This window comes from Chelonoidis abingdonii, chromosome 4, assembly GCF_003597395.2.
Source record: "Chelonoidis abingdonii isolate Lonesome George chromosome 4, CheloAbing_2.0, whole genome shotgun sequence".
Taxonomy (NCBI): domain Eukaryota; kingdom Metazoa; phylum Chordata; order Testudines; family Testudinidae; genus Chelonoidis; species Chelonoidis abingdonii.
The window spans coordinates 106,346,575-106,364,946 of record NC_133772.1 but is presented as its reverse complement, the minus strand read 5'-3'; the positions used below and the strand labels follow the sequence as shown (position 1 = coordinate 106,364,946).

The window sequence follows — 18,372 nt, the reverse complement described above, 5'->3', positions numbered from 1 at the left end:
GCGGGGCTTTTCCTGTTTACCTGCCCGCTGCATCCGAGTTCAGATTGCTGTCCAGAGCGGTCAGTGGTGCACTGTGGGATACCGCCCGGAGGCCAATAACGTCGATTTCCGTCCACACTAACCGTAATCCGATATGTTAATATCGAATTTAGCGCTACTCCTCTCGTCGGGGTGGAGTACAGAAATCGATTTAAAGAGCCCTTTATATCGATATAAAGGGCGTTGTAGTGTGGACGGGTACAGCGTTAAATCGATTTAACGCTCTTTAAATCGATTTAAACGCGTAGTGTAGACCAGGCCTAGGATAGTTAAGGCCTTGTTCTTTCTTAGATTAAGGTCTTTGGCTAAGCAGCAGGGGCAGCCACAAGCGGGGAAGTGTATGGTCACATCCTCACATTCCAAACCATTCAAAACATTGAAATAAGGTAGTATTGGGCTGTTAGGAAGATGATCCCATCCTGATAGTGCCCATCCACCACCAGATAAAGAAACAGATCTTAAGATGGTTAAAGAAAACTTAGTTTGACAGCATCCTGTCTGGCAAGAAATCATTTATTCATGGTTGTGGTTGTAAAACCCTCATTTCTATATTGTTTTATCTTTAGGACCCACATTTTTCTATTGTTAATCTCTGTCTGGTTCTCTAATTGTTAATCTGCCTGGTGTATAATCAATTTTGCAAGATGTAAGTTAATTAGGGTAGCGGGATATAATTGGTTAGAGAATTATGTTACAATATGTTAGGATTTATTAGTTAAATTTCAGTAAAATGACTGGTTAATGTATAGCTGAGAATATTACTATACAAACTGGGGTCAAACAGGAAGTGAGGGGAAGGGAAATTGGAATCATGTTTGCTAAGGTGGGGGGGAACAGGAACAGGGAATGGGGAACAGGGACAAAGGCAAGACTCTGCGGCGTCAAAGCTAGGAAGTGGGACATGGGGTAAACACTTTGCGGCGTCAGAGCTGAGAAATGGGACACAGAGTAAATGCTCTGAGGCATCAGAGCTGGGAACGGAACACTGAGGAACAGATTCTATTGGCATATAGGGATAAGACCGACTGGTGTGAAGGGCTTTGGAATATGCTTGCTTGGAAACTAACCCCAATAAACATTGCACTGTCTGGACTTCGGACTTCTGGTCTTCTGCTTTCTGTCTACATGACAAGAACCAGAGGAGAGGGTGAAGGGAAAGCCTTCCAACAAGCATTATGTTATGTTGATTGAGCCATTACCTTGTCGTGGGCATACAAGTGTTAGTGGTGCACCTGTAACCACTGTGCCAGGGCACTAGTATAGTGTTTTGTGGACCTTCACTTTATGCTGGAGCTGAATACTCCAAAAACCAGCAACACAAATTGGAATAACACTGCAGCACTAGCAATGTTCCACAGCATTAACAACAGGATGTTTATAGGTGGCTGAGCTGAGACCTTCAGTACATCCGTAAACCAGAAATGTCTCGGCCAGTTGGCTGCAATAAGAATGACTCAAGCTCTGTCTTGATGGATTTTGCATAAAAGCTGTAGTATTAAAGGAATGGGAGGGAAGGCATTTCTCAGGTAATCCTACCATAATACCAGAAGAGGGTCTCTCATCAAGCCTTTGCCTAAGGCTGCTCTGGAGCAGAACAGAAGATGTTTCTTGTTTGCCTGACAGGCATGAAGATCCCAGGACAGCATTCCCGATTAGATAAAGAACTTGTCAAGAATTGAATCATGAATCTCCCATTCATGGTTCATGGAAAAATGTTTGCTGGGACTGTCTGTTAGGGAATTCTGCACCATGCTGCTGAAAGCATTATGTGATGGCTGATGCACCAATTCCAGAGATTGACTGTCTCTATACAAAGAGGAAGAGACCTCGTTCCCCCCTGCTTGTTTATATGGAATAAGGTTGCCAGGTTGTCTAACATTACTTGAACTTGTCAGGACCACATGAGTGGGATGAAGGCATTGCAGGTTCAACAGACTGCCCTGAGTTCTAGTAAGCTGATATGCATAGTGGACTCCTGAGTGGTCCAGATGCCCTGTGCCGCATGATTGCCCACATAATCACCTCAACATAAGAGGGACGCATCAGAAACCATAGCTGCCTCTGGAGTCGGTGTAAGGAAAAGGATCCCCACCTGAACTTTCTCCAGCTTTGTACACCAGACAAGAGTGCAAAACCTTGGATGGAACTGTCACTTTGTCTTTGATGCTGCCTCTCTCTGATGAGTACACAGACAGAAGCCAGGTTTTCGGACAACAAAGGGAAAGCCTGGCAAATGGCATTGTGTGTGTGCATGAGGCCACGTGGACGAGGAGGGAAGGTATGTTCTGACTGAAGTCTGGGATCTGATAGCAACTTGGTGTCTGAGAGCACCTATGGCCTGAAATCTCTCGAGCCTTTGTTATGGATGAGTCCATCACCCCTATGAAGTTTATGGACCTTGTGGGAGGTTAACGGAAATTTCTCATGTTGACATAGGGAAGGCAGTAGACTGGGCAGAAACTGGGTTGCCCATCTGACTTCTTCGTAGGAACTACCAGTCAGAAACCAATCATTGAGGAATGGGAAGATAGTAAATCCCTCCCTTCTCATACAAGCTGCCATCACTGAAAAAACCTTTGTTGACTGGGTGCAATGGCCAATCAAAAGAGGAGGATTCTGAATTGGTAAAGGTCATGATCGAAGAGAAACTCGAGGAACTTTCTATGGAGTGGGTGAATGTCTATGTGAAATTACGCACCTTTCATGTCAAAAACCACAAACCGCATGCCCTCCTTTAGGCAGGAAATTATTGCTGCCCAGGAGATCACATGAAATTTTAGCTTTTGGATGAATATGGTCAGTCATCATAGGTCAAGAATCGGCCTTCATCCCCCTCTTTTTGAGGATCAAGAAGTAAGGGAAGTACAACCCTTTCCCTTGGTGTTGAGGTACAAGGCCGCTGAGAGGATTCAGGGGGCCTGGGGCAAAGCAATTTCATGGGCCCCTTCCATAAAAAAAAGTTGCAATACATAGAATACTACATTCTTGTGGGGGCCCCTGCAGGACCCGGGGCCTCGGGCAAATTGCCCGACTTGCCCGCCCCCGGGTGGCCCTGTTGAGGTGGAACCCTTTCTATGGCTTCCAGGAGGAGAAGTGAGTCCACTTCCTGTCAGAGAATTTCCTCTTGAGAGTAGTCCCTGAAAGAAACTGGCAAGGAAGTCTGTGAGTAGGAGTGGCCAAAAACTCAATGAGATTGCCACCATGAGATTATCCATTTGTTGGTAGTCAGGGACCTCCCATTGTCGGCAAATTGGGGAAGGTGGTCTCCAAAAATCTGAGGAAAGGAACGATGTAGCATCAACAAAGGGATGCAGGTCTCCACAGTCCTGTTGCCTGAAGTCATCAGGTGGAGATGGAGAAGATGGAGTAACCACTTCATCTAGCGACTATGATAAAATTACTCCCGGAATCAATGGATCCAGCTTGCCTTCTTCCTCCAAATATTCTGATGAGGTCAGTTGGTTGTGGCTGCAGATGGTAACCATGGCTCATATACCATTTCCAGGTGTCTGGGATACAGCTCCCACAGCCCCCAATAGTGCCATTAAGCTGGATCAACCAGCTTGGGAGGACCCTTTGGCATAGAGTACCATCTGTCCCTTGGCCAATCATGTCTGTTTGAAGGCCAGAACCTTGATCTTGTAGGGCTTCCGTCCAGGACCACCGCTACCTGGTGGCACAGAAACTCATGTGGAGCTTCCATGTCACTGGAAGAGAAAGCCGAATCCTGGACTATCAGCAGAATTGACAGTACTGATTGCTGCACACAGCGCTGGAAGATAGGATGGGAGAATAACTGCATCCTTGAGATATTCTCATTCTTTGGAGTAACAATGTCCTGGAGTAGAGACAATCCCGATAGTAGGGGTGAATGATGATAGGGGACAGCAAAGATGCCCTCCAAGGAGATATAATTCTCCAATAGTCCTGGAGTGTGGGGTGAGACCATTGGTGGAGCTATCAGAATCGGAGCTTTCCTGGTCACAGTGGAAGTTGGATCCATCCAAGCCATGTTGCTATAGGCATGCCACTGGCTCTAGATGTGGACAGGAGCTCCACAGGCTGTTTATCTTGAGCTTTAACCATTGGAACCAATAAATGCTCGCCTGACTTTGAAGGGGTGAAAGAGGGATCCTTTCTTTTGGGGCAGTCTTTGACAAGGATGGTTTGTCCCTATGCCTATGAGAGTGTCCTTTACTCTCATGGGAAGCCTTCTCCTTAAGCATATAAGTCTTAGCCTCTGTTCCTGAGCTTGTGCTTGGAGAGGAGCTGCCAGTTTGATGAGACTAATACATAGAAGGGGGTCCCCAGCTCAGATCTGATTGGGATCTTATTGCCTTCTCCATCAGATGTTTCCTAAGGCTCAGTTCTTGACCCTCACAAGTTCTGGGGAGAAAGGAGCAGCAGATGCTGCACTTTACTGAGATGTGAGCTCACCCAGCCAGTAGAGGCAGCACTGATGTTCGTCACTCACAGAAAAGGAGAAAGGGCAGTAAACATTGGTTTTGAATCCCAGAACTCTGGGCATAATTCCAGTCTTCTTGAGGAGGGGGAACTAACTCTATTAGATTACATAACTATTAAAACAACTATATACAATATATTTACTGAAATGATGCAATAGGAAGGAGCTGAGGACACTGAAGATTCAGCTCAGACTGTGCAGCGGTAAGAAGGAACTGGAGAGGAATCAGCCTGCACCACACTTTATGCCCTCATTTGGAGCATGAGGAGAGCTCCGGCACACATGTGGGCCAATAGACACTTTCTGCAAAAACTTCCGGACTCATGCACATGGTGTGCATACGTGCCCATGTGTGGAATACATATGGGTACGATCATTCAAAGAACCACCATTTTTTATAGTCACTTTTCTTAGTAGATCTGCACTGTATGTGCAATCTAATCCCCAATGAGCCAACTGAAGTTTTTCTATTGATTTCACTGGGGAAAGTATCACACCCATAGAGTGGAAATTCCTAATGCTAGCAGAGCATCAATCCATGGATTGATTTCGTCCATTCAGTTTCAAAGATCTGATGTACAGAAATTAATCTGTAGTATAAAATAAAGCTCCAGGTTGTGTTACAAGTTATAGGATTGTGTGCGCCACTCAATGGGTGACTGAGGTCTGAAATATGCTTTTTGTATTCTATTCCCATTTATTCAAATGATTCCAATTTGGAGCCAGTTTATATTTATATGGTTTTTTTATATGGGGGAAAAAACTTACAACCGGACAAACAAAGCTATTATTGGAACTGGAGCTCACGGAATACATCTTCTCCAACACACTGCATAGCCTCACCTTTACATTTACTTATTATACTGGAGTTAAATCACAAGTTCTAGTCAAATAAACAGCAATCATAATGAGGAGCACTTAGACAGCATTTCTCATCTTTGGAGCATGTGATAAACAATAACTAATTAAATCTCACACCAGACTGCTTGGTGGCAAAAATGGTACTATTGCAGTATCACCATTTTATAGATAGAGAAGCAGTCTAAGGACCCAATTCTTCTGTCACTTACACCATGTGAATCAGGAGCAACTCCACGGATGTCAATGGAAGTCTACTGGCATTTGTCTTCTTACAACAGTTTATCAGACACAGAAAGTTTAAGTAACTTGGCCAAGGCCAGAGAGTCCATGTCAAAGCTAGGATTAAAGCTGGAGAGGGAAACAAAGTCAAAATTATACTAGAGATAAGAGACATGCTGTTGCGAATCCAGTATTGTTCCTTAGAATGTAACAGAAACATGCAGCTACATAAATGAGCACCTGACACAATAATGAGGATAGTCACAAAAGATGACTAATGCGTTTTCCTGATTTATGTCATTGGCAAGTCAGCATCATTATAAACAACTACAGACCTGTAAGTCCAGTTTTTAGAAAATATTGATTAAGAACAGGATGATGCAACATTTGAAAATACTATACATGATTTGATAAAATTAATAAACAGTCAGTTAACTTCAGTAAATACATCATAGAACTGGCTGAAAAAGACACAGTATATTATCTTCATGTAATCTTCATGACTTTACATACTCAACCACCCTATAACACGAAGCGTGTGTCCAAATGGAATAGCAGAATTACTGAAATCAATAAAGAAATGATTGATGAACAGAAGGGAGTGACAGTTGGAGCTACTTCTAGGTGAAAAAGGAAAGCAAATAGAGGCTTGCAAGGGTTAGCATCAAATTAATCTTGTATATAAATGACCTGGAACAGGGAATTCTTCACAAATAGGTAGGTTTGAAGATGACACAGGGCAGGGTCACCACATATGAAGCCAAGGATTAAACAAATTCAAAATGATTTGAAAATGTGGGTTTTCAGGAAAACATTTATAGAAGAATATTTATCCAAATGGAATAGAAGACAGGGAATTTTTTTCAGATGCAGAGGAATTCAGAGAAAAGCAAGCTTCCCCCGGTCCCTCTTTTAAATGTAAGTGATGTACAGTAACTCCTCACTTAATGCTGTAGTTATGTTCCTGAAAAATAAGCGAGAGGACATTAAGTGGAGAGTTACTGTACTAGGGATAATCTAATTTCATACAATAGGGAATTTTGAATAAGAGGAAGTCTATTTAGATTGCAGTCTCTTTGGGGCAAGGACTGTCTTTTTGTTCTGTATCTTTACAGCACCTAGCACAACAGGGTCTTGGACCACGACTACGTGTCAAGGCCCATAATGGAGGCAATTTTCCATAGTAGTCGGAGCCAGGAGTGAAGTTGGGGTCGCAGTCAGAAGTCATACTAAGGGTCAAGCTGGAGTCAGAAGTCATGCCAAGGGTCAAGATCAAGGTCAGGGTCAGAAGTCACGCTAAGGATTAATCCTGAGCTGGAGTGAGAAGTCGTACCAAGGGTCAAACCAGAAACAGCAACTTGTAGTAGGGCAAGGAATCAGGAACAAGGCGTGGTAACAGGAGGCGGGATGAGGCATGGCAGTGGGAACAGGGAGCAAGGCGAAGCAGCAGGATCCAGGGACTAGGAGTAGGAACCAGAAGAGGAGGCAGGGACTTGGTCTTAGGGATCTGTGCAGCTAAGACAAGGTGTGGACTAGAAATAAGAAGTCTTATACCCAGTAGAGTCCAATCAGAAGTCTGCCGCAAGGCATCTGATCCTGCTGAGTCAGCAGGTGTAGCCTCTGGTGGTGGAGTATTAGCTGCAGTTCCCACATCCGACCTTGCAGCATGACAATAGAGGGTAAGGCTCTCGCTTGACAACCCTGAGGGCCTAGGTTCAAGATCTGTAGCACCTGATACTAGGGCTCTGAGGCGCTACAGTAATACAAATAAGAATTAATCTATAGTAGTTCATGCTCTACAGTATGGCAAAATGCAAGCCAAGGGTGTAATATAATGGCTACAAAATAAAACAAAACTAGAAGTGAGGACATAAAAACATAATAATGTACTAAGATCATCCAAATAATACCATGTAGCAGTTTAAGAAGTAAATACAAAGAGTACTGTGATGGGGTTTACATATCCCATGCTGAGGCTGAGGCAGGAGAAGGGCTGGAGCAGTACTGGATCAGGAAAGCTCTGGCCATCAGCACTGCCAAGCATACTCCTGGAGAAAGGATCAGTATAAAGAAGGCTCCAGAAGCCTGGGAAGAGAGAAGCCATTTACTGGAGGAGTACTGCTAGGCAATGGAAGGAGAAGCAGTCCCTGCTGAGATCTGACTGTGAGTCTTCTCCCACACCTTTCTGACATTACCAGATAGGGGGAGAGAACCCTGCACAGTAGCACCAGAGCGTCGCCCCCATTAGCCCCTAGACTGCAGGGTTTGAAGCAAAGGACTTTAACTCAACAGCAGTCACACCCCAAATACAGGCACTGGTAGGAAGTGGTCCAGAGGAAGGTACACAGGAGGTGGGCTAGCCTCTGATCACCCCACACTGTTACACCTTCGGGGCCCTAGGCCAAGACCTGGTAAAGCAGGAGATCTTGGATTCCCCTACTGTGAACCCCAAGACAGGCTGTACAAAGGGGTACAGGCAAGGGGTTCAGGACGCAGCGGGCTGAAAGAGAGACTGGTGTCAAAGACCAAGGCCACTAGCCCTCCTGACTGAACAAATGATCCACTACAGGTATTAAGAAAACCTATCACAAAGGCCTGGCAGAAATTATCTTGCTTTAAACCTGGTATTAGGCATGACACCATAGAGACGATTTTGGCCACACAAAAGTTGTTACTCTAGAATATGAATACAATCCCATGAATATGAGGCGAGACAGCAGAGGCAAGGCCCATCTGCAAGGATGACCTGTACTTCCAGACTGCCCTCTCAGATTCTCTGCTTCTGTTTGAGCCATGTTGCTCAGGTCTTACCTGCTGCATGCTACCCCAAGGAACCGCCCCCACTTCTTCTTCAAGAAGTTTGTTCCATATATTATAGAGGGGAAATCCATACAAGTTAACGTTTACTGAGCCAGAATTAACTTGTGGTGGGTTTTCCTGAAACTCTCAGGAGGTAAAGCATTGACATAAATAGCTATAGCCTTTTTATTACATTGCTAATATTGTTCCTTGCCTGGTAGCTAGCAACAAAACCATCTAAAGTGCCTAGCACGTATGGTAAAAATGTTACTATGATTTGTATCTATTAAATTTAGGCTGATTGTAAATTTGTACATAAAGCTCAATCCTGTAATTCCTAAACACTGAATAATTTCACATTTTGTACCATTTCACACTATGTTTAAATTGGATTAAGAAAAACCAAAACCCACAGCTCCCTCTGGGTGAGAGATCTATTTCCATTTTAATCTGACCTACTGCAAGGTCACAACACATCATCCTGTTAAGAAGGGTTTCATTTCTTTCTAAATACACTGATTCTGAATTACTATTGCAGCACATACAAGAACTTATACTACCTTCTTGTGGCCATACTGAGGTACTACTAATTCAATTTCAATGTCAATTAATACTCACTGCTGTAATTGCCTCCTTATATTTAACTAAAAGGGAAAAAGATTAACTCCATTACAACTTTTATTCTGTAAGAAACTAACTCAATTAAAATGAAAAATATGCAAAATTTGCCAGATGACTATGCTAATTAGATTAGCTGTGAGCAAGACAAAGATACTTAGAAAACATTTCAGCATGGTTTTCAGGAGCTAGTTGCACGACATAATGAGAAAAGTAGGTTCCATTTCTATGTTGTCATTTTGGTTCCTCATTGGGAGAAAACTAGCAATGATTTACTTTGACCATTTAGGAGAACACATATTAGGTGCATAACATGAAAAACAATGTTAAAGAATCAGCTGTTTCTCTCAGCTCCTGCACCATCTCTGAAATACTAAATCTATTACAAAAACTAAATCTCTGTGCCAGGTGTATACAGCAGTGTAATCAATATCCTCTTCTCCCTTCACAACTTTGGATGTGCACAATTTTGATTTTGTTTTGTTTTTTAGATGAAAAAGCTCCCACAAACACATGGCTGTCCCTTTTCTTCTTCACTGTAATGCCCCATTATTTATTTGAATTACAGTACACCTGGAGTCCCCAAATGAGATCAGAGACAACGTGGTAGGTGCTATATAAACACATAGTAAAATAGAGTCCCTGCTGCAAAAAGCTGAGGCTCTAAATAAACAAGAGACACAATGGGAAGGAGGGTGAAGTGAGTTGCCCATGGTCAGACAATAGTTTAGTGACTGAGACAGGAACAAAACCCAGATCTCCAATCCAGTCGAACACCCTATCCAGTGGACCATACCTCCCCTAATCATGAGGCACCATATTGTGTCACAGCTATCCAAAGAGCCAGCAAGAGGTAGGAAGGAACAAAAGGAGGGGCATATGAATGTGTGTGGGGGGGGGTGTTTACATATATTATGAAGTTTTGTACATTGTTATTACTTTAGATCCCAGAGGATATAAGATATACAAATGTTAATGTTATTGGAAATCTATCACCATAGCAGCATATTGGAGACAACGACCCATATGCAGAGATGATGTGTAAATAAGACCAGCTCCCTTACTCTAGCTCAGTGGTTCTCAACCAGGGGTACACATACCCCTGGAGATATGCAGAGGTCTTTCACAGGGTACATCAACTTATCTAGACACTTGCCTAGTTTTACAATAGGCTACATAAAAAGAACTAACAAGATCAGTACAAACTAAAATTTCATACTATGATTTGTTCACACTGGTCCATATACTATACACAGAAACGAAACTACAATTTATATTCCAATTGGTTTATTTTATAATTACATCTCTACCCCAATATAACACCACCCACTATACACAAATTCAGATATAACACAGTAAAGCAGAGCTCGGGGGGCGGGGGGAATCTGTGCGCCGGTGGATCAAATCAAGTTCGATATAACGTAATTTCACCTGTAATGTGGTAAGATTTTTTGGCTCCCAAGGACAGTGTTCTATCGAGGTAGAGGTGTATATGGTAAAAATGAAAAAGTAAGCAATTTTTCATGAATAGTGTGCAGTGACACTTTTGTATTTTTATGTCCGATTTTGTAAGCAAGTAGTTTTTAAGTGAGGTGAAACTTGGGGGGTACGCAAAACAAATCACACTCCGGAAAGGGGTACCGTAGTCTAGAAAGGTTGAGAACCAGTGCTCTAGCACACTCCCTTAAACTTACTTGTACCCTTTCTAACACTGTGTAATGAAACCTAAGCTGATGTAATTTAGACACTAGTGGCAAGGAAGGAGGTATACATTCAAATAGATTCCACGCTAATTTAAAATGCAGTCTTTTGGCTCCTTGGTGTTTAAGTTACATCAACTTTTAGGCTCCTATATATGGTGGTAAAATTTATTTAAGTGGATTTAAGGGAATGTGTTAAAAGTACAGAAGTGGTCAGATTTGCTTGCACCATCTTTCACATCATCTGTGAATCTGGTCCAAGTATATGAACCTGATGTTGGAAAGCGTAATCATTTTTCATAATCAGTATACAGAGTAGGAACTCATTTGGATTGGTCTACTAATGGTGATTAATTGGCTTTTACAATTTTCATTTTTCAGAATCCATACCTGAGAAATGATTTTTGTGTGTTTTTCTATTATCATTGTATGGTCTCAGGCGAATACATTCTCAATAGGACCATATTCATGGCAAACGGATCTCAATTTGGTTTGGTCAGTGTTCTTCCTTCCAAATCCATATGGGAGCTAGATAAATAATTCTCTCATTCCAGATATTTTATAATATTTAATTTCTAAACAGACTTGGATTTAGAACAGTAGAGGGCTTTATTTGATTTTAACTGGAGTTTGTTTAAAAGCTGTCTGCACATTAAATAACCCCAATTAAGACTTATTCCATCATCTATGTATACGAGTGCCTTTTCCATGTTAATATCCCAAGCAGAGAACAACCTGGCGTGAAAGAACAAATGTTGTCAAACTGGGGTTAATCACAATGATTAACCATGTCATTAGGCTGAGCCTCTTGTTAATTATCTCTTTGTGCAAAAATTCTCATTTCATAATTTGACTGAAAAATCGCAATTTGGACTCTGAGTCCCATGTTGTCTTAAATTCTGCCCTATAGTTTCTTTTGTCTTGAAATGTTGCCAAAAAAATAACTGGTTTTGCTTCCAGCTCTTTTGTTTCTTTTTCCATTTCTACCACCGAACAACCAAAACACCACAGATAAGTCACAAAAGTGTGAACCAATATGTTGCCTGCTCTTCACATAACTGAAGAAATCTTGCCTCAGAAGAATGAATGTATTAAGTGATTGTTCATAGGATTCTGTACATTTTATTTCCATGGTGGCTCCAAGGAAAGTATTCCCCATTTGAATCAAGTAAAATGTCTTACTAGACAGAATAATCTTGCACCCTGTTTGAAACAGGGATACTTCAGCTTTTTCATTCTGCAGACTGTTTTGTGAAACAGATATGCGCTTGTGGCCTGCCTCTCAGAATTTTAATACTACTGCTCAATAGTAAGGGATGCCACTTACAAACCACTTATGGAGATGAAATACAGCTCACAAAAAACAAGGCTTCGTATCTGGAGGTCCAACACATCTGTTCTCAGGGTAGAAGTACCATGCCTCTACCTGCTTGAATTAATTTAGCTTCCCAAGGAAAGTAAAAAAAAAAAAAAAAAAGTCCTTCAGTTTCTAACTAATCAAAACTGATCTAAAGTAGCAAGCGTGATAATCATCCAGTTCAGCTGATCCTTTATTTGATATCTGATTTTACAGACCAGATCTGGAAGATCTCTTTGTCATACATTGCAAGTAACAATGAAGTGTTGCTATAGGAACAGAGATTATTCAACTATGATTCATCAAGGCAACTCCCCTCTGCTTTACTCAACCCCAAACTTGCGTAGAAAAGACACAGTATAACGTAACTTCCGCCCTGAAGGGGCTGCCTGGGAATTCCTGTTCTATAGCTTGCTATTGTCATACGCAAAGGCTAAGGTCAATGAACAAGAGAGAGACTAATACATCAGCAAATTAAACATGGTGGGTTTCAGGCAGAAATATAGGGTGACTGTATGGCTGCTGGACACTTAGGTTATGTCTACACTACGTTTGTTGGTAAAACTTTTGTTGGAAAAACACACCCCTTACCAATAAAAATTTTACCAAGGAAAAGCGCCAGTGTGGACAGTGCTTTGTCAGCAGGAGATGATCTAGTCTGAAAACTCACAGCAGTGAGTCTCAGAGCATGGGTCTACAGACTTGGGCTTGCACTAAGGCATTAAAACAAGCTGTGCAGATGTTTGGCCTTGGGTTCTAAAGCCCAGGGATGGGGGTGCGTTTCAGAGCCTGAGCTATAACATCTACACTGCTGTTTTTAGCACAGTAGCACAAATCCTGTGAGTCAGTCTCTAGAACCAGGAGCTGAGATTACTGCCATCGATTTCAAACGAAGCGGTGAAGACATACTATAAGGCAGAGGTGGGCGAAGTACGGCCCACAGGCCAGATCTGGGCCCTCAGGGCTTTGGATCCGGCCTGCGGGATTACCCCCTATGGTACGGTGGACCCCGCGCCGCTCTCAGCAGCAGCTGGTCCAACCTCCCTGCAGCTCCCAGGGCCCTTGCCTCCAGGCACCGCCCCCCGCAGCTCCCATTGGCTGGGAACAGGGAACCACGGCCAATGGAAGCTTTGGGGGAGGTACCTGGAGGCACAGCAAGGGCAGCGCACGCAGAGCCCTCTCCCCACCTCCCCCAGGGGCTGCAGTGCTTCCTGGAGCAGTGCAGGGCTGGGGACAGCGCGGGCAGGCAGCGAGCCTGCCCTGGCTCCAGTGTGTGCCGCTGCCACCCCAGAGCCTGAATCTCTCCTGCACCCTGCCCCCTAACTCCCTGTCCTAAGCCCCTTGCCTGCACCGCACATCCCTCCTGCACCCCAACTCCCTGCCCTGAACCCTCTTGTACATCCCGCAACCCTCCTGCACCCCGAACCCCTGCCCTGAGCCCCCTCTCGCAGTCCACACTCCACCTGCACCCCTGCCCTGAACCCCCTCCTGCACTTCGCATCCCTCCTGCACCCCAACCCCCTGCCCTCAGCCCCCTCATATACCCGCACCCCTCCTCTGCCCCAGTGCCTTGCCCTGAGCCCCTTCCTGCACACCACACCCCCTCCCACACCCTGCATTCTCTCCCGGGCCCCAACCCCCTGCCCTGGCCCTGCATACAATTTCCCCACCCAGATGTGGCCCTCGGCCCAAAAAGTTTGCATTCGAAGCCTGGGCTCAGGTTTGAGCCCACAAGAAATCCTTCTGCCACAACAAATCAGCCTGACTCAGGTCAGCAAGCACTCAGGACTCGAGTCCTAGGACAGTGCTATGGAGATGGGTCACAGCCCAAGTCCCACTGTGAGTTGGATCCAAGCCCTGTCACTTTGAAGTGTGGCTGCAGCTCAAGCCGCAGACCTGAGTCAGAAAGTCTGTGTAATGCAGTATGGACGCATTAGCATGACCACAAGACTTGGTCCAGCAATTGTAAACCCAGGTTTATAATGAAGTGTGGACACTGAAGCCCAGGCTTGGAAACACCAAGTCTACAAGCGCAGGTCTCACAGACCAACACTTATTGTGCAGTGCAGACGTACCCTAAGAGGGTGAAGGCCACATGTGAAGTGCCCCAACTGGATTTTCTGATTTTAGAGAAGAGATATACAGAGTGGCCATGTCAAATTGCCTGACATTGCCTCTGAATGTCAGGAACCTCAATCAGAGAATGGACTTCCCAACAGTATGTGGTGAGGTGGAGGAAATGAGAAGTTCTCTGATTGAATTTCGCCAACAGCAGAGACAACTGTGACCATTTTTCCTTTATTTTTTAAAATAAATATACTGTTCCCATAGTGGTACACAATATTTTTCAGCTTTACCTGGCACCTGAAATAATAAGATGAAGTAGTAGGAATGCATGTTTATAAATACTCTTGGGCCTGGTAGTTTACTTAGGGTTTATCTACATGAACACTTAGTTTGCAGCAAGCTAAGGTATAGATCTACCCCCACACTAGCCTGCTATTCACTAAATCTTCATGTGCACCCTGCTGCCACATGTTAAAGTGCCCTAGTGCCCTTTGATCTTCTCCTGTTTCGAAGTGAGATAGATCAAAGTGCAGCAGTAGAGAACTTTAGTGGACGTCAGGAGGGTCCACACAGCTTGCTGCAAACTGTGAGTTTAGACAAACCCCCAGTAACTCTACCTAGCTTCATTCCCAAAGCCAGGGACTATCTGAAAGGGGTAACTCTGCCTACCTCTTACTATGTAGGCTTCAGAAAAATATTTATTTTTTTCTCTTTCCCCAGGCCCTCCAAGGGCATGATCCTGTGAGGTGCTAAGTGTCCTCAGCTTCCTTCAACTTAAACAGGAGTTCAGGGTGATCAGTATCTCGTAGTATTTATTTCCAATTTTTTAAACATTATTTCCTCTAATTTTAAGGACCAGTGCCAAGTGACACACATCAGGGTAAACTCACAATACTGCAGTGAAACTTCCAGCTGGCCACCCCCCTGCAAGGAACACTTACATAAGAAAGTGCACAACATTAGTATACAGGAATACATTTCTAAAACTTATGCAACTAGTTTCTGTTCTGCTAATCAACGCAAACTACTAGTCTCTCTTGACTCTTAATTTTTACTAGGTGAAAGGTAGAGGCACTGTTAGGAGGTACCACAGTGTCACGATGCAAGTGCCAAAATTCTATTGTGCTCTCTAAGGACTAACGTTATTAGGTAGATCTGGAGACAAGGATTATTGACATAAAGTCGTGACACAGCATGAATCATCTCTTCGCAGGGTTCTCCTAATCAGACTGGAAGATATCCGTGTTTGTACTAGTACAAGGAACAACCAAGACAACTTATAAACACTGAGTCATCAAGGCAAGTCTGCTTTATGCAAAGCATTAAACTGAAGTGGTCGGCAATGCATACAAAATTGCAAAAGATATAGCACAAACTTTTTTTTTTTTTTTTTTTAAGAGAGGCCAGAGATTTTGTTTTTAATTTGACACTAGAAATTAGATATGCCATATAATCCAAAAGCCAGACGCATTCTCTGACGTCCTTTTATAAGGAAATGATTCTAACATCTGTAGGTGAAACATTTTACATCAAACAATAAGAGTCAGCAAATGTTCTATTTCTATTCAAATACAGCTTTTTATATAAAGAGACGATTCCATTGTTTACACAAAGAACAGCAATTTTTCATAAGGATTATTTATTTAGTGTGTGCATAGTCATCTAGCCAAGCGGTGGCATCTTCAGTGGCATGATGCAGTTCTTCTAGGCCACCACTGAACCTAGTCAGCAGGCATTCATCAGCAATATGCATCATCATATGTGTTGCGCTGCAGCTGCACAAAAGGCTGTTACGAAGGTCCCAGCGATACTGGTTGGCTGCACAGAGATCTTGCTCGGTCTGAAACCTGTTCAACAGGGGCCACTAGCAGCAAGGCAGATCAAAACCAGGTGGGCCAATTGTGGGGCTGGCGACGAGGGACTGGTTGGGGATTATAACAGATATCCATTCCTCTCGTCAGAGTGTTTCCGCCTTAACATCCTGGCTTGGCGGATGAGACCATAGTGGGCGACGTGACGCTGGTGCAGCGGTGGTTTAAAAAGGGTTATTGACTTTGCTCATTTAGAGAAAGATTTTAACAGTGATCAAGTCATATTGTTAAGGAGGTAGAGCCACTTGTAACACAGAGGCCTGGATTTTTGCATTTTGTGCCTTATATGTACATGTTCACTTTATCCATAACAGCCTGAATGCTGGTTTCATGGTATTCTGCCAGAGAATTTCCCAAAACATGAGTATACAATTAAATCCTGTTCCTGGAATTTTCTTTGCAATAGCCACAATACACATTTGTTGAAGAAAAACTGGTAAAAAGAGAAGGCTGCTAGTGCCTAATACACCACAGAAATTGCTCCAAAACATTTCTATACAGCTGCCAACTCCACTGACTTGCTGACCAAATGAAGATATAAGCTGTCTGGGGGCTACTTACAGTTATTCATATATTTTGACATTTAGGAAATTTACGTTAGAAATGACAGTGCAACTAATTTAGTCATTTCCTTAACTTTTGCTGTTTTATCCATCCCATTCTAGAAAGAAATTTCCCCTCACCCACACATTGCAGGCATTTCCCAAGACATCTACGAAATGCTAGAAGGGAATCATAGACATTAGGTAATTAGAAAAAGGGAGCAACCTTGTATCACTGCTTTGGGGTTTAATCACATGAATACTTAAGGGTAAACTGTGGTCTTCTTTGGCAATAATACAATATCCACTAGTAAAATATTTAGTCACTAAATATAAATATAAAGTCTTACAAAAATCTCACACAGTAAAAACACATTCTATTAACATTTAAATAACGACTGACGATGCACTAAGGTGATTATTTATAGCAGGGGTCAGCAACGTTTCAGAAGTGGTATGCCGAGTCTTCATTTATTCACTCTAATTTAAGGTTTCACATGCAGGCAATACATTTTAACGTTTTTAGAAGGTCTCCTTCTATAAGTCTATAATATATAACTAAACTATTGTTGTATGTAAAGTAAATAAGGTTTTTAAAATGTTTAAGAAGCTTCAATTAAACTAAAATGCAGAGCCCCCCGGACTGGTGACCAGGACCCAGGCAGTGTGAGTGCCACTGAAAACCAGCTCATGTGTCACCTTCGGCAAGCATGCCATAGGTTGCCTACCCCTGATTTATAGTAACTTGAACCCTATTCTTTTTCTTGCATACAGCAATGTCTCACATTATTATTTAAAGAACATCTAAAATATGCCAGGTGCTTTACAGACAAAATAAAAGACACAGTCTGAAGAGCTGAAAATCTGCATACAGTAATGTCAGACAAATTTGGGCTGGGGTATGTGGTTATAAATTATTCCAGAGGGAATTCTATGCCAAAAAATTAAAAATGCTGAGCAGAAAAAATAAAAATGTTGAGCACAATATTTTAAAATTTGGCACAATGCTGTATTTTTATTTGTCAATAAATTATGTGGAGGCTTCAGCATGGCAATGGGGAGCACAGGGCACTGGCTACACAAAGGTGGGAGATCACCCTGCAGTGCTCCGCCCGGGACATGACTCGGAGGCGAGACTGCACCTGACCCTGACACAGCACAAGGGTTGGGCCTGTTCCAAATATATCCTGGGGCCCTGCCCCTCGATGCCAGGCTTACCAAGACAGCAAGTAAAAGGGACAGACTCTTGCACACATGCCCAGCCCTGGCCCCTGATCCAGGTGTGGGGCAAGCAGGCTGAGCCTGGCAGGATTCAAGTGTGGAGGGGCTTAGTGAGGGGCAATCCAGGTGTGAGGTGAGAGAGTTCTATGTGGGGCAATCTGGATGCAGGAGGCCTGGTGGGGAGTCTGAGAGGGATCTAGATGCAGAGGGGCTTGGCGCGGAGTTCCGAGTGCAGCGGGAATGGGACTGTGCAGGGGGTCCAGGTGAAGGTGGTTGGGGCTCAGCAGAGGGGGTCCGGGTGTGGGGGGACTTTGGATGCAAGGGAGGTGGGGCTTTTCTACAGTATCAAAGTGCTTCTCAAGTACATCAGGGCTGTGTAGCAAGAATCCTAGTGGCCCTTGGGTCTTCTCTTCCACTCTCCTCAAGCATAGGTAGATAACTTACAGTAGATTTCACTTACTGTTAAAAAATTATCATTCCAATTATAGGAGAAAATCTTTATCAAAGAGGAGAGTCTTGCAGCATGCCCTAAAAGTGTCAGACTCTGAGAGCTCATTCCACATCGTTGAATACACTCTTTGGCGACTCCCACACACTTCATCCTAGTCTTTGT

The 18,372-nt window shown here is 43.4% G+C and overlaps 1 protein-coding gene across 6 annotated transcripts in view; it reads right to left on the bottom strand.

Annotated features, from left to right (window-relative positions):
• PRORP (protein only RNase P catalytic subunit) overlaps positions 1-18,372 on the bottom strand; it is a 109,757-nt gene that overhangs the window by 66,338 nt on the left and 25,047 nt on the right. The window lies entirely within an intron of this gene.